This window comes from Lathamus discolor, chromosome 8, assembly GCF_037157495.1.
Source record: "Lathamus discolor isolate bLatDis1 chromosome 8, bLatDis1.hap1, whole genome shotgun sequence".
Taxonomy (NCBI): domain Eukaryota; kingdom Metazoa; phylum Chordata; class Aves; order Psittaciformes; family Psittacidae; genus Lathamus; species Lathamus discolor.
In genome coordinates, this window is record NC_088891.1 from 13,263,073 (window position 1) to 13,285,931 (window position 22,859).

At 49.2% G+C, this 22,859-nt stretch overlaps 1 long non-coding RNA gene across 1 annotated transcript; it reads right to left on the reverse strand.

The window, feature by feature from the left end:
• Positions 1-7,837: 7,837 nt before the first annotated feature.
• LOC136018826 (uncharacterized) lies at positions 7,838-20,895 on the reverse strand. The gene is made up of 2 exons (XR_010614594.1): positions 20,700-20,895; positions 7,838-8,171 (listed from the first exon to the last, which is right to left on the reverse strand). It is a non-coding gene; the product is annotated as an uncharacterized LOC136018826 (long non-coding RNA).
• Between the last annotated feature and the right edge of the window lie 1,964 nt (positions 20,896-22,859).

Genomic DNA, 22,859 nt, shown 5'->3' on the forward strand with positions numbered 1-22,859 from the left:
TCGCTTCAGTCTGGCTTATTGCCTGGAGGTGTTAGTTTACAAACAGGTTTTTAATACCTTTTTTTATAGAGAGGAGGCTTCTTCCTGGAGAGTTTTTCTTCCATATGGAACTGATGTTATTCTAGGGCTATTTTTGCTATCTTTTTCTGTCCCCTTCTAAACTCTGCAATAGTCAGAGGTAACAAGTTTTTCTGTGTGTGGACTTTTCATTCCCTCTTCAACAGGCACATATACTACAAACTACAGAGAACTGTACTTGGGGTCCTGAGGAATTCAGTGACATGCTGTGGTGCATGTTATTTCTGGGTATCAATAGAGGGGAAAAGCATCCTTGAACTAAATCTGCTCTCGCAAGTCATCTTTATTTATACTCGTGTTGCTTTTCTGTTGCTGAGGTTTAGAAGCACTTGTCAAGCCTTCACTTAGGGTGTATATGTAATTAAACAGTAGACTGTCCTCGTTCCTCCAAAGATGCCATCCTGAGCAAGGCAGCCCTGAACCAGTTTGCTCCTTATTCTTTGAGTTACCTCAATTCTCACAAAATCCTGCAAATTCCTGTTTGTTGTTCTGCCAGTGTTTGCGTCAGTGAGCGGAACAACCTGGGAAGTAATGCTGCAGGGTATTTAGCAACAAGCAAATAATCAGATCACCACAGCACTCTTGGGCTTCCATTCCTGTGTCTCTATATTTAAAGTGGTTATCTGCTTACTCCAACTGCTATTTGAGAACTCCTTAAAATATTGACTGTTGAAAGGTTCAATGACTTCTTTTGACTGAGAATTAACATCACTGATAAGGTGATTTGCATGCACCATGTGCAGGGGGAGCTCTGCCCTGGTAGCCCATGTGGACGTGGTGATAGCCACGTATGGCCGTGCTCTGCGAATAGCTGTCTTAATAGCTGGCAGCAGGCACATAACATCATTGGCTTTCCTCTGGAATCCGTCTATTGCATCCTGACTGCAAAGCAGCCCTTCTATAGAGAACTCTGATAATAAAATTCCTCTTGTAATCTGTGTGCTGGTCTACTGCAGCCAAAATCACTTTTAACCTTTATGTCGCCCGGCCTGGCTGTTATGTGTGGTATGAAATACCAAGGTCTGCTTTTCGCAGTTGCCTGTGGGACAGGGAACTTATGACTTGTCTGGCTTCAGAGCCAGTGATACTATTGCATTTGACAACCTGCTCACCTCTCCAGCTTTGGTTCCCTTGCTGATAGAATAAAGGTGCTGGGCTGTGATAGTCTGCAGGACTGCAGCAGTGCAGCAAGGCTCCTGCTCTGGCTCTTACATGATTTATTGTAACTTCTGGTTTAGACTTCTCATAGACTTACAGTAACCATTCATGGACTGTAGTCCAAGGCATGTGGTGATCCCCTGCCTGCTTGGTTAAAGATTGCTGGCCACTTTCAGAATAGATGTGATACAGGCTTTCCTTTATACCTGATTTGCTCCTCAAGCCATACCCCAAGGCTCTGGTACTGTGCAGCATGGAAGCTTTTTTGCCATCCCAATCCCACCATGGCTGGTGCAAGGCTGGTATAAACCCAGTCATTTTCCTATGCCACTACCCCACAGCATCTTTCCCAAGGTGTGTGTGTACTGCAGGTGTAGCCAGGGCAGAGTTTCTGCTTTACCAAAGGGTTGATCCTTAGACACGCTTTTACTTTGCACCTCAGGCTTCAGGAACTGATGCTCCAAACCCAGACTCTGTCAATAAAAGGACATTGTCTTGTTCTTCCGGGTGCTGTTCAGACTGGATTAGAACTTAAATCTTCAGTGCTAGAGGCTGTAGAGGAACAGTGTTTCCATTTAACATCTGTTGTGAATTTTATCTTTTAAAGCCATAGACCTGAATAACTGAATGACAGATTTATTGTGACTTCTGTGTTTGGATATAGATTTAAATGGTGCAGCTCTTTAAACAGCTGGATAGCTAGCAGAGACATTTTTAAAGCCTGTGATTAAGAAAGTAGATAGGTTTGTGTTTTCTTTTGTTATGTCTGCCTCAGCTTTTCTTCTGCTAATGCTACAGTCTCTTAGTGAATTTTGTTTTGACACATACTGAAAGGTTGGGTTACTTCCATGTAATACATTATGTTTTGCACCCTTACACATGATACTTCACTGATTTTCCACCATTTTGTTCTTGCTTTATGCAGTGACTCTCAATTGTTTGAGTCTCAGTTTTGTACACCTAGTCTTGTGAAGCAGCAAGTGCAGGTCTATGCAGCTATTGGAGTGCAGAGTGGACAGGAATGTGCTTTGGGTATTTCTGGCACTTCTGTCCATATTTCTGTTGGCCTTGCTAACCACATCACCCAGCATGCAGCATCGATTTCCAGTGAGACAAAAACCTCACCGTGACTGGCTTAAGGACCTGTACAGGGCAAGGAGATCCATCATCCAGGACAGAGGAAATCCAGGAGTGAAGCAAACCCTGAAGTCCAAAGTGGAGCTGTGGCAACTGGGCAGTCACCGAGCAGCTCACACTTTGCAGCTGCCAAAAACTCACTGCTAGCATTCCTGTATGACTCTTGCATAGCTCATCAGTACCTTGCATCACTTCTCTTGTCCCAATAAAAGCAAACAATGTCAGCAGCAAAGCAGGTTTTTTGGTTCTTCAGTTGCCATAGAGCAAAATATGGAAGCACAGAGCTGCTTGAGCCGTTTAGTGGCTGAGTGAACACAGAATGGCTTGATGTGAAGCAGGCATTTGGCCATGGTAGGGGTTTGGGGCCAGCAGCAGGTACCAGTGCCTGCATGGAGAGGAGCCAGGAGTGACCAGGGCAGAGTCCAGCTCATCCCCAAGAATGCTGGTGTGGCCGGGGGAGGAGATTTCCGCTCTGCCTGCCAGGAATCAGTCTGTTGGCATGGGCAGGAGGAAAAATACGATGGGAAACAGGGAGATTAAAATAACCCCAGTGAAAACAGGATGTTGGAAAACTGGTCACGGAGTGGGGCTGCAGGGCTGGCTGGGCACAGGGTGCTGGGAGGCTCGCACATGGGGGCTGTCCAGGGGAGAACACCCGGTTCCCATGTGCCTATAGGAGCCACCAGCGCCCTGAGGCAGAGGCAGCATGAGTCTGCTGGCAGCAGGCTGGTGTTTTGTGTTCCCAAAATATGACTGATTATGGCTATTTACACCAATGTGTTCGCTCACCTTCTCTTAACACCTGCCTGCTCCCTTCTCACCGGATGAAGGTCATAAACCATTCCCTGCAGCACATCAGCCTGGCATCACATTTATTTAATTGATACGACCTCGCAGGCGCTGCCAAGCAGCAAGAGGCAGCTCTATTTCACAGCTCGGCTGTCACCAGGGAGCTGTATTTCTCTCCTGCTCTCCGAGCTGTGATCCATGGCTCCCTTCCAGCCGCAGACAAAGTAAAAACCAAACAGTGTTTTTCTCTTGCTAACTGTCTCTTCCTTTCAGGGGCTGACAGCAGCAGTTACTGGTGCAGATTTACTGCAGGGCTGGCAGGTCCCTGCAGACAAGGAGCTGGATCCCAGTGCCAGTAGCTGGTTTGTGACCATCAGAGGTTTTGCTGCTGATGGGTGCTTGGCAGCTCATCGAAACCCTCACACACCCATCACTGAGGCATTTCTGCTCCTCTGCAAGCAGGGACAGGATGGATGCCAGAGGCTGGTTTCAGCCTGAGAGAATGTGGTGGGCTCATGAGAGGTCTTTACATTACAAAGTCCCATTCTCCAGCACATGTAGGCCATGCTCAGAAGCAAGCACGAACTCAGCCCTAACTCTGTAATGTGTGAGTTCACTGAGCCATTAGAAAATGTGTAGTAAAATCTCTGAGGCTAAACCGAACTGGTTTATTCCTTGAGATACAATAAAAATTAATCTCTTCCATGAGTCCGTACTGCTATCCACTTTTTAACCTTCCACAGTCAAATTGAATCTGCCAGGTACATTGCAAGTCATCGGTGTTTGTCAATGCAGAATCAAATGCAAAACGGTCCCTGGGTGAGGACCATGTCATCAGCTTTAATCAGCTGGGCTGGTTAACACAGAGCAATTCTCCTTGGTCATCTGGCGGTCTCCCAGTTAGGATCACAGCTTGACAGGCACCACTGTAGTGCTCTGCAGCCCTTCAGTGGAGGAAGGAAAGCTCAGTCAGCGGCAGGCTCCCCGGCTCTGCCCAGCACCATGGGGGTCCTGTGGCTGTGCAGCTGGGCTCCACTGGCTTTCCCTGGTGTACCTGCAAGTTGCTTTCCTCATCAGATGATCTGGGTCCTGAGGATGCCAGCCTGATTTGTGTTTCCTCTCGCTCGGTTTCAGTTCTTCCATGCTCAGTGAGGCAGATTTGCTCTCCAGGTCCATAAAACCCAAAATGCTCACCCATGAACATCACAGATGTTCACTACATCGCTTGACTTTTATGGCAGGTGAGAAATAACAGAAGATGATGGAGTGCTTGAAGTGAAATAATTAGCTGGAGTTAGTGGCCTGCCAGGCCCAGCAGCTCAGGGGGATGCCCAGCTCCTTTAACAATCAGCCCAGTACAATGTTTGTCCAAGCAGAGACTGAAAAGGCATCTTTTTAAGCTGAAATTCTTCACTATTGCAGGTTTTGACATGAATTTTGTCACCTGCTGGTGGTGTCACAGGAGAGCTGGCTTCAAACCTGGGGAGCCAGAGCTGGGGAGCCCCCTGCATGCCAGAGGGGAGTCAGTTTCATGCTCATGTTAGTTTCCAATGTTTGGAGGTAGAAATCCCTCCAGGCACCACTTTAATCCAATTTACAGTGTCTGGCTCAAGCGAAGTATGAGAAGACTGCTTCAGCTCTTGGAGCAGGGATGTGCCGCAGTGCGGAGCTGGGCACGCAGGCAGGGCACTGCCCCTGTCCCCTGGGAGCACGGTGCTGAGCAGCCAGGGGGCTTGGGAGGGCTCCTGCTGGCCAGCGCAGGCACCCTGTGAGGACAGTGGCAGCAGGGCATCGGGCCAGCGCACCGGTCTTTCCCTGCCTTCTCCTTAAAATGCTCATGAAGCTGCTGTAGAAAACAAGTCAGAGACTGCACTGCTCGTGCCTTTGGGCAGTTCCCATCAGGGCATTTGCCTCCGGGTGTCAGGGACACCACCGCACTGCCGCACACCACCCCGCTCCCGTTGCAGAGCCCACAGAAATACGGGACTCACTGTTTTCAAGCAGTTTAAGCCACCCTCGCTTCCTGGTGAGGGAAGGAAAGCCTCAGAAGGCTTTGCAGCGCGCTCACATGCTAACTGCTTTCCTCCTAGGAAATTTGTATCTTGTCTTTTCCACTTTACAGCAGGGAAAATGGAAGGTGCCAGAGGAGGGTTTGGCTGGGGCGGAAACACCTGGGCCCTACCAGATGCTGGAGTTTGAGTCACCGTGCAAGAAGCCTTAAGGTAAGGAAAAAGTCATTTAGAGCTTCAGCTCTTACTTTGTCCCTGAGATCTGTGCAATGTCATGGCCATTTATAGAAACTAATGAACCACATCATCTGAATATGGAGCAGTTGCAGGGAGAATTGCAGCAGTGATAGTGATTGAAGGTAGCGTTCAGGTGAGAGCTCAGTGCTCTCCCTCTCTTGGGAGGGCAAAGTGTGCCGGGGGGGAGCATCCTATGGCAGAGGTAGCATTCATGACCTGGGCCAGCGAAGAGGTCTCACACCACTGTGAGGTGGGATCTTCCACTTCTCTCTTTGGAGTTTCTAGTGCTGGGGAGCTGAGGTGGGACCAGCATCCAGCCACTGCTTAAGGACTTGTTTGCCATGGCGGTGCTGGAGCGCACCACACATTGGTGGCAGTGGCCACCACAGCACCTCTGTGCAGGCAGAGACTGCCTTCCCCGAGAGCCCTGCTGTAAAGCCCTGATGAAGCCGTAACATACAGAGCCCAAGCGCATCCATGGCCCAACAGCACAGTGCAGTGCAGCCTTATCACAATCCAAAGCGGTTTGTTCTGGTGTGTGACAGGAAACAAACCTTTTCACAGCCACAGCAGAGCTGGCCCAAGGTGGCCACGCATCCAGAGTGATTCAGCTGCCTCCAGTGCAGTTGTACATGTATTTTATGGCCATCGTCACCATCCTTCCTGCTTTTCCCTGAGAGGTGGGCTTGGGGAATCATTAATTCATTAGAAAACACTATTGCACAAATGCCAATGTAAGTCATTTTATATTGCTAAATAGTCAGTTCCAGTTAATGGGGTTTTCAATTTCTGAGAACACGCCGCAGTCGCTCGGGTGATGTCAGTGGTGTTCCTGCCTGCTATTGCAGCCTGGATGTCGGGATGCTGGCCAGGCAGTGTAAGCTGCTGCCTCTGCTATGTTGGCAACACATCCACAGCATTACTAATGAACGTTTCTAAATATGAAGGCAGCACTGAAGAAGAGGGAAACTTCCCCCAGGTGCAGTATTCTGCTATTGTCAGGGCAGTGTGGAAAGAAAGCAAAAAGGATTTCAAGACTCCTTTTGGCTGCCTGTTGAGGCTCTGATTATAAAACACAGCCTGAATGCACCATGCCTGAACCAACCCCTCCCCCTGCCCAAACCTTAAGCCAAAGGACTTAAATGAGCTCTTATGTAACACGGTTTTAGTGTTTCCAGTAGAAATAGGTGTTCTAAATATAAGTGATGTGCAGATAAAATAGGCTTATATAAAATGCTTTTGCATTTATATAACCCTTTGTTGGCATTGCACCCAACAGCTCCACCAGCCACCAGCCCAGTGATGGGGGCAGTGGTGCCACAGGTGGTGCCACAGTGGTGCCCTGTTCAGATGCCTGCCTGGCCATGGCTGTGGGACTGTGCTGCCCTTTGCAGCCACAGACCAATCCCTATCCCATCCCATTCCCAACCTGCCAGCCAGGGCCTCTCCAGGGGTGGTGCCTGCTGAAGGGACATCGTTTGCTTGGTACTTGTTGACTCCCTTCCTTCTCCTAGCTCACAGCAGCAATTGCAGGATACTCTCATGGTATTCCCATTGGTGTCAGCTCCTGTGAGGACACCCCCATTTTCCAGCAGCAGTGCTGTGACAGTGGTGATTATAGAGACTCAGCAGCTGGATGCTACAGATAGATACAGTCCCTTGGGGTCAACCTCTTTGGTCCTTTAAGCAAAGAAGGCTGTTTTGAATATTGAGAGCTGGAATTCTTCATCCCGATGTGCACACAGGGATTGTGTGTCTATGTATAGGTTTGCATGTGTATATTTATACATACACATGGACTAGTACAAGAGCTGACTGCCTGCAGCTCAGGGTTTGCAGCATGGCCTCAGGCTGTGGGCTCTTGCATGCCCAGGCACAGCTTGCCATTGCAGCAAGGCTGTCTGAATTGCCATTGTAGGGTAAGACCTTGTTTGCAATGCCTCTTCTCTATGGCCAGCTTCATCAAAACTGTGGTTGATCAAAGCAGCTGTGCTTTGATCCAGCTCAGGAGCCGTAACAGCAGCAACTAATAAAGATAGTGACAATTAGCTTAGAAGTAGTGTCTTGTGAGCAGAAAACAATGGTTGCTATGTTACAACCTTTACGTATGGAAAGATAGTCAAACCCTGCACAACAGCCTTCGGTGCATCACACCAACCGTTTGCTCTTAGAGGAAGGACTGATTACCAAGTATTTTTAGCTACTGACATGTACAACACATACGTAGAGTTATACATAAATATATAGAGATATGAATAGATATGCAAACCTTGTTTATACAAACACATATATTTTCATACATATGAGAAACAAGAACACATTTTTCAGCTACAGTGTATTTTTGCAACAGACCAGTATGATTTATACCTCTTCGCCATTAACATTTCCATTCAAATAATGCTTATTTTATGCCCATACCAGAGAAGCAATTTTGACAATGTGGGAAGATGCTTTTTATCGAGAAGCCAGAACTGTCAGCAGCTTCTATTATTTCTGGTGGGACTGTCAGTTCTCCAAGTAACATGACTTCATTTTTAATCCAGGTCTGTTGGAAGACACTTGATCGGTCCTGCTTTTGTCAGTCATAGAAGGCAAACTTGCCATAAAGAAACAGTATGTGTGACCTTTGGAAATGACTGTTGCCTTTTCTGTCTTGGTCTGCACTCTGTTTTTCTTGAAAGCCTGTCTCTGTTGTGCATTACAGGCGAGATGAGGCATTCATCTTTGTCTCTGCTGCCCTTGCTTTGTTGGGGGAGTCACTGCCTGCAGGCGGAAGGAGAACACTGGGTCAAGCAGCACTTGGGTGTCTTCTAGAGCTGGACCTGCAGCGGTTCATCAGTCACTTCCCTTTTGGAAATCAATAGGCACGTGTAGTACAAGTGCTTCTGACCCCTGAGAGTTTACCCAATAAAGTCATGCACAGACAGATTGAAAGAAAAAGCAAAAACCGAAACAAAAGACAAACCTACAAAGTGGCCACAGAGTGTTTGATGCCTCCCAGCACTGACAGCAGCCCTGCTGCAGAGGCTGTGCTTGAGCCTCAGATGTACCTTCAAGTGCTGCAATGTTGCTGGGGTGCAGCAGCTTTTTATATTTAAATTAATGGCTGTCATAAGTACATGGAAGGCTTTTGGGAGCTTGAATGGGAGGTGTCTATATAGGGTATGGCTCTGTGAAGACAGGAATAGAAGCAACCACAACCCTTCTGCCAAAAATGATGGGGCTAAAGAACAGGATAGAAACCCCCACAGATGCACAGAGGACTGCAAACCACTTACATTCCCCGAGGCTCCTTAGGGATGGTTTGATCTCAACAACAAAGATAGTTCTATAACATCATGGACATGTTATATAGCTCTATATACACATATATGTGCATATATACACATGTCTATATATCCATATATGGGTACACATATAACTATATGTACATATATAATGTATCTATATATACATACATCTGTATGTATATATAGAATCATGTGTATATATATGTATATATATACACCTGCACATAGGTGTATATACACATACACGTGTTTAAGTACATCTATGTCTCTACACCCATATATACACATACATATATGCATATATAATGTCTGTGTATACATATATGTGCACACATACATACACATACATGTAAGGTGTCTGTATGCATATATGTGAGTATATATACATACGCAAACACACAAACACACACACACTCTAAGGGAAGCTCCCCCAGTGCAGAGCAGGCGACCCAGACAGTGGCCCAAGGCTCTTATACTGCCAGTGCTTGCTGTTTTAGGAGTTCAATAGTGATGGTTAACACAGGGCCCTTGCATTGCAATGTGATTGCCTGTACCTCTGATTCAACATAAAGCTGCATTTGCACTGATGCTTATGTGAATGCAGTCGGAAGCCACTGCACTTTCAGCACGGTGCTTGGCTGACATGCTGCAGAGCTCCACATCGCTGTAGTGACTGTGTTTGCCCTGCCAAATCAATGGAATATGGTGTATTTCCCACCTTACAGCCTTCACTGTTCCACAGTCCTCCAAGTCCAAGTCTAAGTGTCCCAGTATGCAGCAGTACCTACCTGGTCGCTCTCCCCAAGGTAGCTGTCACTTTTCCCTGGGTCAATTAAAATAAGGTTAAAAGGCAGCCCAATACCTCGTGTGTAGCAAGCTCTTTTCCTACTGGGATTTGTGCTTACAATTCATTAGGTAATTTCAGTTCCAGTGAGTGGCCCACAAAAACTAAGCTGCCACGAAAACCCCAGCCTTCTCTTTGCACTGTTGTTCTTGGAGAGGACTGTTATTAATGTGACACTTGGCTCTCCCAGTAAGTACAAAAATAAAAATGCTAAGAAAAACTGCTACAAGAATTTTGCTTATTTTTCCTGAGCTGGGTGATGGGGCACTCGACTATGAGCCACGCTCAGTAAAACTGCAGCCAACCTAAGCAGCAGCTCTGGCAGCAGCCCTTGGCAAGCCTTGGTCTGTGTGGGTCAGCACCCTTGCTTTGGATATCTTGGAGACTCTGCTGGAGGCCTTCATTTGGCCACTGTGTGAGCCCTGCAGGGTGACAGCGCAGGTTACCCAACACACGTTTCCTGTAGTGCTCTATTAGCTGATTTTTAATGCTGTGCACATTGTCTAATGCCCTGTGAGTTTCCCACATTTATGTTACTTTCCCATGGAGTTAACCCATTGGTGCTGGTCTCTCCACCACACCATACATACAGGTATATAGACACGTTACATATGTATAGGTATATGTCTGTATATACAGAAATATATAATGTTTATATACACCTATATGTGTACATATATAAATAATACAAATACAAATATAACATGTATACTTACATATATATACTCATATACATGTATTTTTATATATACATCTCTCTCTCTCTCTCTCTCTATATATATATATATATATATATATATATTGCAGCACTTGCAGCCAGGTGGGAGGCACAGAGCTGGTGATGAAACTCTGGGCTTAACGTCTAAAAATGCAGATGGAAAAAAGAAGTCATATTACTGCCACAAATACCCAGGCAAGTACTTTTGCAGGCACAAACTGAGCAGGTAGCGAGTGGCTGGGGGAGGACTGTGTGTTGCTATGGAGGGTGCTGCTGAATTCATTCTTATAGAAAGCTGACAGCAACATTTCTGAGCTAAATAGACAGACATTTCTGCGGAGGGCAAGGCAGCTGAAAACAGAGCTGACCCCTGTTAAAGGTGTAAATCCTATCTGGTTTTGCAAGAGGCATGACGCCCATACTTCTGTTAAAGTAACAACAAAAAGCACCAAGAACAACCACTGGAAATTTGGCAACATCTGGTTTTCAGTGCTGAAAACATGCCAGCTTGCTCAGGCAACGTGGGGCAATTTTAGGAGATGAAAGACAGAAGACGAAAGCAGCTACGCTCTCGTGCTTTGTATCAGGTGTGGTGGGAGCCTGGCCACCACGCTCTTGTGCTCTCGGGGCTGGCTGGCAGCCTGCTGCTGTTGTGGGGCTGACGTCTGGCATCCCCAGCACAGGGCAGAGCATGAGGGAGATGGTGCCTTGGTTTGCAGATGGGATAATCTCTGACTCGTCAAATGGTGCTGCTTGCCCGTGACCAGCTCAACTTGCGTGTCCATCAGTAGGCAGTGGTCTCAGCCTGCTCTGAACAGAGCACCTCGCTGCAGGCTCCAGCCTTACCTGATGATCTGCATCCATTGGGTAGCAGCAATATAAACAGGTAAAACCTGTAACCAGCAACAGCCTCAGCTCCTGCTTGACACTGAGGCATTGGTAGTTCCTCCTGAATGATGAAATGTGGGCTTCACGCTGCCTCGAGCTGACCCCTTCCAGGAGCATCAGCACCAGCAGGGCTCAAAGGCTCCATCCCTTTACCAGCTTTGCTCTGGGGGCATGCGGGGCTGGACCTTTACAGAGGGGCTGTATTCGTGGGCCTCCTTCACTTACATGACCTTCACCTCCAGTTCTTTGAGGCTGTACCTAAGGAATTTAGATTTAAATTAATCCTTTGGCACCATCAGGTTCAGGACTTCCACCCTGAAGGCTAATGAGCTGCATTAAGATTAAATCCCATCAAGGAGAATACCAATGTCTTTGCCCCTCGGTGCTTGTTCAGATCCTTCCGAAATCACTATCAAAGTGCCATGGTTCACACTGTTTAGGCTTAAGGGGCTCTTTGCCACTGAGCAGCTGCACAAGAGGGAAGGACAAATGGCCTCCAGAGGCATCTTCCAACCTAAGTTTCTAATACCAAAAACCATCTCATGGAAATTAAATTGAAAAGAAAACTTCTCAGAGCTTCTGTCTTCTGGTTTTGTGCATAGCATGGTCACTAACAGTGTTTTATTTTGTACACATCAGGCATGAAAATGACAGAGAAATGCACAGTAAGAGAGTAATTTTCTAGTAGTGTTTGGCATTATAGGAATTGTAACTTGCAGGGCTTTTCCTTGGTCAGTCTCCTCCCTCTGGTTGAAGTCCGCAGGAGCTATCAGCCCAGCCATGCTCACCACAGACCACACGTCCAGAAGCACCCAAAATTCATGGCCACGTTTGAAACAGCTGCATGAGAGCAGCTTTGAAAAGAAATGAAGGCACAAACATACACAAAGCTCAGGCGTTGCGCAGCTGAGCTGAAACCCTCCCTCTGCCTCTTGAGCTTTGGGAAGATTGTCCCGGCGTTTGGACACAGATTTGTGCCTGAACTTTGCTCCCCTCAGCCATCCCAAGCGCACAGTTTGAAAACCCCAGTAATCTCTGGTCTTTCAGGGTTAACGATCAGATGCAACTTTGAAGCTGCTGAACTTGTGAACCAGGATGTGTTGGGAAGGCGGAGGCATGTAAAGATTAGCCCTTTCTCAGGAGCAGGGTGTTAGCTGAAGTGACTGAGAGGGTTTGCGTTTGGTGGGGGTTTGCTAGCAGGGGCGATGCCATGGCCCTGCACATCAGCGCAGCCCCTGTGCTTCAAAGAGCTGAAGCAGCTTTTCCCCTTCCGTCCCCCCATGCTCGTACAGTGCTGTGAAATCAGCAGGAGGCATAAATCCATGGCTGCTGTGTTGTGCTCCATGGGGTTGGGGTTCTTTCAGTTTGTTTCGGCTTGAATGAAATCAAACCCAGGCATTCATTTTCATTCTCCTGCAAAGCATCACCCGTGTCACCCTGCAGATACTCACCCAAACCAACCTAAACCACCACCTTGAGACCCATTCAGACACAGACAGAGGTGCTCTTGCCTCAGTGGGCCCAGAACTCCATCCTGGGAGGAGGCAAGCAAGGGGCTGCTCTGCACTGCGGGCTGTGTGCCTGTGCCCAAGCCCACCACACCAGGCTGCTCCAGCCTAGTGCCACTCTGCACCAGCCTGTGTGCGGGTTCCAGTCCAAGCCAGGACAACCTCTGCTTTACCAGTGATTCCTTAGCCACTCACGCCTACCAGGCGCAGCAAAAACTTCCCAAATGGCTTCAATTTGACAAGCTATTAGGATATTATCTGGTATGAAAACATAAGCAGAGCAACTCTAATAGGCTGCAAGATGTGCTTGTGTGAAAACTCGTTTCTGAAAGAGATAAATTAATTTGAAAACCGTGTACTTCTCCAGAAGGCATTTTCTTCCCATTTCCCCAGGACATATTTTAAAGCTGAATCATGCAAGATTTTCAAGTATCAATCTTTTCAAAGCCATACTTGACCTGGCGTCATGCCCGTCCCATTACCTCTTCAGCAAATGTGGATTTCACCATGGAGTGACCTGAGTAACAAGGGTAATGTCTTTAGTGCTGAGAACAGACTGGTATGAAGTGGGACTGAAGCGTTAAACATCCGTATCTTCGGCCTGTTCTCAGGGCTCTGCAGCACTGCGAGGTCTCTGTCCCACCGCCACAGCGGCAAGCGACCCTCCCGAAGAGCGCCCCGGAAAGCAGCGGCTCCCCCTCCAGCCTCAGCCCCAGCGGCGCCTCGCAGGAGCGGCGCACAGCGGCACCTGCCGGGCGTATATGGGCAGTCACACACGTACACCAGCGCTTGTACCCTCAGTGCTATTTACATCACGGATAGAGACACGTATGTATGTGCATAGATACACGTGTGTGTACAGATATATATGCATATATATGTATATACCCATGAATATTCATGCATATGCATATAATTTATTTACACATATATATGTACACATGTATAATTTATATACATAAATGCATATGTGTATATATACACCTATATGTATGTAAATGTGTGTATACGCACGACCAAATTTATATATATTCATGTATGTGCATATGTATATAATTTATCTTAATATATACATTGTATATGTATATGTATATGTACATGTGTATGTATACAGGTGTATATATGTATAATTTATATACATAAAAGCCTATGTGTGTAGAGATACATATATATATGCATATATAACATAAATATACACGTTTATGTAAATATGCATACACATATATGTATATATGTATATAATTCATATACATATACACATATGTATGCGTATACACACCTATGTATATTTATGTGTACCTATGTATATATAGGTTTTGCATACGTATGCACACGATATATAGATGCATTTATACACATACATGTGTCTATATAAGCGCTGTGTGTATGCGTACACAGGTTGTCCCAGGCGCCTCCCCGGGCAGGGCCGGCTGCGGGCGCTGGCTCCTGCCCTCACACAGGTGCAAACCCGCAGGCACGGCGGGGAGCAGCTGCCCGCAGCCGGTGCGATGGAGGCCGGGATGGCGGCCGCATCCTGCACGAAGCCGTGCTGCCGGGGAGACCGAGGCGCCGCTGCCACCCGCGCCCGGCAGCTCCGCCGCGCTGTCTGTAGCCTGGCACTGCCACCAGCGAGCGGCCCCGGCTGCCGGCGCGACACCCAGCACGGCGCTTCAGTTGTCTCCGGTGTGGCCGGGAAGCGAGCTGAGCTAGATGGGAAGTGCGTGGAAACAGGAGCCTCGTTGGTTAGGTCGGTGTTCAATTAGAACTAACTGCATCAGGGCGCTGCTTGCTCCCGCTCTGTGCGGGTGGGTATCCACACACCTCATCAAGAGGCTCGGACACCTCAGCCTGCAAACCCCGTTCAGGACGGAGGGTGAAGTCTGGCTTTGCCGAGACCAGCACCCCAGAAAGCTTCCTGCTGCAGCTTGCAATGCAGACCCGGGTGGGCTCCATCCTGCAGGACAAAGCAGAAACACCAGCCTGCCATGCCTGCATGGGTAGAGCCAAAGGCACCCAGGCACAGCAGTAGAGGCCTTTGGGTAGTCAGCTCCCTGCAGCTGGGTGAGATGATCTTTGAGCCTGCAAAAAGGAAGAGGTTTGGGAGAGGCTGGGATCACCCCAGCCTCTGCCCATAAACACAGCCTGGCCTGGAACCAAGCTGGACATCCACCTGCATTGCCTCCTGCTACAGCAACACAAGCCTTTAAGGCTCAGCTTCCCCTCATCCCTCACGATAAAACACATACTTCTAAGTTCAAAGCGCAGCAGAACATCAAGACCAGCCATTAACAATTGCATTTCCTACAGCCAGCCTCCAACAGTATCAAGTTTCTGCAGTTATGTCCGGCCAGGAAAGTCTAAAGAGTCCCCTGTGAAGTGTTTCATCTATTTTAGACGCAGAAGATCCCTGTGCCCACTGTAAAACACTTGTGTCCTACAGTCAGCCTTTAGCACTTCAAAAAATCTCAGATCAGCTGCTCAATACTGAACTTTTATGGAGTAAGAGGAAGGGAAATCTTTTCCATTACGTTTTGCTTTTGGCATTGCCAAAGCACTTTCACGTCCTGCTTCTGAGTCACTTGATTACTGGTGTAAGATGCACCATATGATCCCAATGTATGACACGGCATTTGAAGGCAGGGAGCTGTGTGTCTGCATACCCGCAGCACTGACAGTCCCCCCCAGCCCTCACCAGGGCCTTTCCATCATTTCTTGTGCTCTCCTCAGCCCCATCCCATCCACCTGCAGCAAACGCAAGTGGCTGCAGATGCTGGGAGAGGTGAGATCCGGTTTGGCTCACTTCTAGCCCAATCTGAGTGGTAAGCTCTAGTGAAAGCAACCTGCAGTGCTCCCCAATACTTTGCGTGTGCCATCCTCTATCCCGGCTGCACACCAGAGTGGTCTGTCGTAGGGACTGGTGCTGGTAAGCCGCATGGTGCCTCCAGCTTTTGTCCTCTGCACAGGCTAAACAGCCTCCAGGACATGCAATAGTTGTTAGATACGTTAGTATAACCAGCAGCATTGCTCCTGAGGAATACCCAGAGCCTCCCAGACTCCCTCCCTGCCAGACCTGCTTATTCATCCGCATCACTGTCCCATCCAGAGACAAGGGCTGGGTCAGAAGGAGCTATTGGGACACAAAATGCTATTGGAATGGGAGGAGCTATCAGGGTGAAACAGGGGCACTGGCAGTGGGGAGATAGTGGGTGCCCCACTCGCCTTGCCCCAGAGGAACAGGGTGACCCCAAAGGGCTGCTGCTGGCCCGGTGGCACAGGGAGAGGAGAGGCTGGGATGGGCTCCACAGTCAGCTCCAGCTATGCCTCTGCTCAGCAGGGCTTTGGCTGAAACCCAGACCCTGTGATCTGGGGCAACCCAGCACAGGCTCCCCAGCGCCCGCAGCCTTACTGCAGCCCATCTGCACACAGATAGGTCACATCAGCCCTCAGCAAAGAGTCGTATCGTGGCCAGTAGCTAAAGCAGCAAGGATGCTGGCTGCAGTGGTTACCAACTGCTTCCACAGACCAAAGAGTCTGCAGTGGGGAAAAAGCAATCCCAAAGCAGCAAACTGAAGTCTCTCCAAGCAATGACCATGTGCCCCACAGGAGCACGCAGCAGACCGGACATGCTGGAGACATGCAGAGCTGTGCTGGTTTCGCTCTGATCAGATGAGGATGAGGTTGGTTGTTGCAATGTGTGATAACAGCATTTTGCAAGCATGATGAAAACGTGTGGTAAAGCCCAGGGAAGTGGGGCAGCCTGCGCACACAAACCACGCAACATGGGCTTTTAGCAGAGTCAGGCTGAGGGCTTTAACTATTCCATGCCTGTCCCCTGCGCTCCACAGCACAAGCCAAGCCCTGCTGCCTGCACCCAGCATCCGCCACATCCTGTAGCTGCCTTGTTCCTATGGAGCCTGAGCCTGGGTCCCGGCAGTGCTACCCCAGAGGTGATCCCACAGCCAGGCCAGGCAGTGAGCCCCAGGGAACGCGGGGCTGAGCATGGCAAAGCAAAGGGCACCCAAAGAGCCTTCTGAATGCTGCCCAAAGCTTGCTGCAGGCAGGCAAAACAGTCAAAAAGAAATCCATTTGCTTTGACAGAGTGTCCTGACTGCCCGTGAACTGGCCTGTATTAATGAAATCATTACAGCAGCTTAGCAAGCTGCTCATTTGTCACATTAGTTGCTTTGCTCAGAACCCGACATTGAAGTACCCTTTACATCTACTCCCTTTGCTCCTAAAATACACGTTTCAGGACTGATTGAGGACTGATGGAGGGCATCGGCGCTGGCACAGACAGCAGCTGTGCGTCCTGCCCTCGCTCCAGCTGCCCAGGGACTCATCCGAAAGAAAACTAAGATGCCAGTGTTTTGCAAGAGTAAACAGGACAATGCTGGAGGCAAGGCACCATGACCTAGAGCCCAGGTGGGTGCTGAGTAATTCAGTTCCCCTCCCTTAAACAGTTTATTTCTGCTAATCAAGAAGGGTTCCCAGAAAACAGATCTGGTTTCTGTTCACAGTAACTTGCTGATACAGGCTGCTGTATTATTTGCAGAACCAGAATAATGCAAAAGGTAATACAGCACATAATAACCACAGCAAAACCTGGCCAACTCGTAGGTGTGAATCCCCATGCCAAGTCATGAGCCAACATCAAGTAGACAGTTTGTCAGAGAGGGATTCTTTTCCTGCCTCCGAAATTTCACGTTTGTAAGCAACGAAGTGGACAAACCCACCATAATTAACGCAGAATCCAGCCCCCGTCTCCAGAGCGGGGCACATGCACATGCAGTAAATGTTTGATACTGACAAATACAAAAATCACAGCTAAAGCCAAGACAGACTCAGCGACAGTACATGAGGGGCATGATGGATCCAATTCATGAGCAAAGATCCCTGAGCGAGAACACCCCAGCTGGACCCCGTTTGAGTGCTGCTGGGATGGTGTGTCCCTCTCTGGTGTCTCAACCCCTCCCCAGCAGAAAGCTTCAGCAAGGAGAACAGATGTGCAGCACGGGAGCTTTTCTGCTGCTGGGGATGAGACATGCAGCACGGACAAAGCCACCTATGACCCACTGCATCTACTCCAGCAAGCCCGCATGACCGAGCGCACATGGGAGCAACATCACAAATAACACTCAGCTGCTTCAAATGGACAACTACAGGTGGCACCAGCAGAAGTAGACCCCCCAAAAAACCCACACTGTCTGTGAAGACTTTTACAGTAAGACCAGCCCAGGCCAGTCAGGCACACAGACACCGAGCTGATTTTAATGGAAATACTATGCTGGGGGGATCTTCTCTTACAATTGCACATACTTTTCAAAGCTACAGTGAGAATATTAGAGACTCCTCTAGCAAGTGAGAAGCCATAAACCAGCAGAGCAAAAGGTACCTTGAAACCACCCCCAGATCCATGAGAAAGCCTCTCACCTGGAGGGTATCCACAGGCCCGCAACAAACATACCAACAATACCCTTTGGTGGGACACAGTTGAACCATGCTGGTTAAACTGCATGCTCTCATGCAGTATTCTTTTATAGTTATTGGCTAAACCAACTTGGAGTCTTCACTCCTTAAAAGAGCTGCAGTTACCCCAGAGGAGCAAGGAGGCAAGGAAGCTCAGTTGCTACCTAAGCAAGACACTGGCGGCTCTGGGTGTCCTTTCCTTCTCTGTGACAAATAAGGGTGGCCAAAGCTGCCCAAGAAACTTGTTCTATTCCCCAGAAAGAAATGCTCTTGGACTTCTTGTTTGTTTGGTTGTTATCTCCTTGAGGAGTCTCTAGGACACTTTGGAGGCTTCAGATAAGAACATTGGCAATTATAAAGGGAAGAATGAGTTCATCACTCAGTATCATTTTGGACAAACAATGTGAGGCAAACAAGGTTTAGCAACCTCTCTGGGTTTGCAGGGTTTAGGATCCAAATAACTCATCCTGATGCTGTAAACCTGACACACAGCCCAGTCATTTTTCCACCATGGCAGTATCTTATCTGCTCTGACCCCTGGCTCCTGCTGGCCAAACCCACCAGCCGACCTTTTTATTGCCATCTGCCCACGAAATGCTGTAGGGGTGATGTGCGTTCTTCACCTTCTGCCCCACTCTCTGGAGCTGTGAGCAGCCATCAGCCTTGCGCCCTGTGCAAGTGCCAGGTATACTGGTGAGGGCTTCGTGTCCCAGCACAACCCACACAAACCCTGCATGTCCCCTCTGTCACCCTCGTGCTTTGTGAAACCCCGACACAACTGCTCACCAGCAGACTGGGCCCAGTTCTTTGCCTGAAAGGAACCATCTCCTCCAGAGGAGCTGCTATTCCCGGCATTCTGCTTTATTTGCATTGCTCCCGCTGCAGCCCACACCACACACCTGGCGCCACCGAGGCAAAAAATGGAAAGAAGGTGAAATTCCTGTTCCTACACAAGGTCTTTTTATAGTGAAAGGGATGAGGTTTTTCACTCTCTTCCTATTTTCCACTTAGGGAGTAAACAGGAAAACCGACCTGGCCTGGTACCTAATTTGGGAGCACACAGCCTCTCTTGGTATGCCTCACTGTGATGCTTCCTGCCCTCTCCTGCCGTGCCAGTGGTAGCAGGGCAGCACTGGGGCCAACACCCCATGTCTCTATAGTGTCCCTTGGAGGGAGACAACAGCCCTCGACTGCTCCTGAACAGGAATGAGGACCCCACTGGGACCATTCCCAATCACACCCAGAGCCGGCATTGGGCATGTGGGACCAGTCAGTTTCTGTGTTAACAGCAGAGTGCATGAGCACTGGACTGCAGCCACTCTCAGGGGGGACACTGTCACCAAGCTGTGCCACTGGGAAGGCTTTCCTGCCCCTTCCCTTAGGGCAGTGCACCCTGATGTGCTGGGACATAATTCTGCTGCAGCATGAAGGGGGAACGAGGGAGGGCTGCAGAGGGAGGTCTGGGAGTGTGAGGACATGGACTTATGTATGTCCAATGTATGCAGCTCCCTTGTCTCCTCGGCACGTTCAAAGCACACAAATGGGCTGGGAGCCAGTGCCACTGAGCGAGGTACAGATGGCCTGACACCTCCCTGCATGTGGCTGAACGGGTTTGTGTGCACTGGCATCCACGTAGCCTGAACCCATCCGGTACCCATGGACCTTCACCTGTGTCCATGTTTGTGTTGCCACATAATGACTTCCTGCAAAGCGGAACACAGGTTCCTGCAGGAACCACCATATGGCAACCATCATATGTCATCCTTTGTTGACTTGCTTGGTCACAGGGATGGGTGATGAGCTAACCAGCATCAGCAACACACACACGTATCACCACCAACTCTGAAATTCCTACCCCTGAATCCATCCACACGGAACAAACCTCGTCCATTCCAGCGTTCCCACCTCCTGCCTCAATCCCCCTTCCTGGCCACATTTACCCTGCCCATGCCTCAGCACTGAGCACCCCAAGGAGGGGTGTGAGGGATGCATGGCCCCAGGAGGGTCACCACCATAACTGAGCAATTGCTCTTACGGCAAAGCATTGCTTCCTCAATGATGCTGCCCAAGAGAGAACATGTCTTTGCCTTCAGCAATGGAAAGACATAAACAACTGTGTGAGAGAAAAATAAACACTAGTGCTGGCAACAAGTGGTACTCAAAGCGTGGTGAGTCTTCAGGCCCTAAGAGATGTAGGAGGTCTGGCCCACTCAGCAAGACAGCTAATATAAAAGCAATGAGCACAGCAGAAGGAGCCTTGGTAGCAACATGATGACTTTAGTCATAGTCACAAGGCTAAAACAGCCAGGAGGGGGAAGTTTTCTCAAATACCAAATAGGAAAGTTGCATAACTGCTGCCCAGATCCTTCAAACAGGGCCTGATTTCCCCCTCCAGAGTTAGGGGGACTTCCCCTTGCACCAGTTTCCAGCTGTGTCTGTGGCACAGAGTGACCCGGGGAGTTGCGGTCCCCATCCACGGGTGGCTCTAGAAGAAGAGCATGCACCTTGCTACAGCTTGGCAGCCTCTGGGGAGTCCCATGTGCTTGAGAAATGGAAAAGCATCTTGAAAAACATCACCTGCAAGGCTGATCACAGCAGAGAGCTTTGGAACTCCTTCACTGAGAGATCGCTGACTGGTAACCAAAGGGCTGACCCCAGTGATCCCTCCTGCAGGTACTCAGCCACGATGCCTCCCTGGGCAAGGCGCTGTGCCATACCCTCTCCCAGGCCTCTCCTGGCTACCCAGGGCAGCAGCAGGAAAGCTTCAAGAGCCTTTGTCAGTAAGAGTACAGTAAGTCTTTAGGTTTGGCCTTTTTGATCCGCTTGCAAAACAGAGAGCAAAAGCAAGTCAAACAGAGCTCAGACACGGGTGCGAGAGCTCACAGTGTACCAATGAGTGTTTGCCCAGTGCAAGGACATCAGTGAGAGCAGTGCTCTTACCCCCGAGGAGTGGGAAACAGGCTCGATGCTGGAATTAAAAGGCCACCTCAGTCGGTGTTGCTCATTCCCAGGCACTGTTCCTGTGCATGAATCACCGTCCTTCCCTTTGGATCATTAATCACTGCAAAATCAATAACCACCACACACGTTTTTCATGTATTAGCCGTTAGTCTGACCTTGTGTCTATCTCTGTGGAGGGTATGAAATGAAAGCATTTCAGATCAAAGCAATCGGCACTAAATTTACCCAGCACTAGCACCCGGTGGAGCCCGCTGATTTACAGCCACTGAGCTCACACAGAGGTTGCTTTGGTTCCCAAGAGCCCTGGGCAGTTACAAAGCCGTCCTTGTCCTCTAGGAACACAGGCAGGCAGGAGGGGCCACTCCAAGAGGATGTTCTTCGGGATTTGTTTATCTCCTTAAGAACAGGGACTGCTTTCTTGTCCAGGAGCAAGTGCCTGCACCACACTCAGGGATGAGCAGTGCATCTCGGAGCTGCTGTGTGTGTCCTGCCCCACAGCACTGTTCTGGCTGCCCCCCTCTCCCTGAGCCTTCCGTGCTGTACTGCTGCAGAACAAACACCTTGCACAGCAAAACCTGCTAGAGACACACACACCATCACCAACAAGGGAGACCAGAAGGACTGAAGTCATTCACCAGGGATGGGGCATCTGCCCTCTGTGGCCCACGGACCGCAGGCTGAAACCCCCTCCAGCCACCAGAGCCAGACGGCATACATTAGACTGCCTACATTTTTTCTGCATACACATATTTCTTTTGGGACTAACATGCTGTGAGCCAGGCAATGCTGCTGACCAACTGCCACTACTATTGATCACTTCTGCACCCAGCTATCTGGGTCAGGCCTGCCCTATTGTTAGGGACAGGCAACGGGCCAGCAGACCAGGAAATCGCAGTGCTCAGAGGTGCCCCTGGGGCACAGCAGCAAATCAGCCACGTTCAGAACCCCCAAACTCCTTCCAAATGCTCACGAGCCAGAGGCAGGTTCGCTGCTGTCCTGCATAGACCCCCGATAACTGCACACCAACCCCCTCATTAGCCTGTCACAGCGCTCCTAAAGAGCTCTGGCTAATGCTGCTGCAGAGGCCACAGAAATACTTGCCTAAGGCAAGAGGATAGTTTGATGTTCAGAACAAAAATACTGGTCTTTGCACCAAGCGTGGAGATGGGAGGGTGGCTCAGGACACTGCAGAGTGAAGCTCTTGTAACAGCAGGAGGCATGTAATTTGACTGAAACAGTTTCAAGACTTCTCAAAACCTGAAAGCAGAGCTAGAGACAGCTCTTTATTAGGGATTGCTTTGGTTTTAGTTTAAAATCATCTGTTCACGCTCCCCCAGCTTTGAGCCTAGGGACTGTATGGGGTCCCAGCCATTCAAAGCCTCTCACAAATGCTGTGGTCCTGGCAAAGGTGCAGGGACCAGCTGAGCCTTGCAGGCTGGATTTCATCTGCTTCTACTGCAAGTTCATCACCCAACCATCCTCCCCAAAACATCAAAGTCTACCTTCCTACAGCAGTCAAAGCACCATTCACCACAGCAAAGGCACCCAGCAGACACCCTGCCTTCGTGCCCTCCCTATTAGGGAGGTGTCTCTGCTGTGCCCTCCATCCCACTTCCCTCTCTCCCCGCATGACACCAGTGAGTGTGTTTACTGGAAACACCTCTGTGCTCAGCCCTGTCTCGGCACTGAAATAGCTGTGGCCAGGCTGTGGACAGGCACGTGGCTCTTGCAGGCAGTGCTTTTGTAACCGGGTTTGTTCTGGCTGCCCCTCTCCAG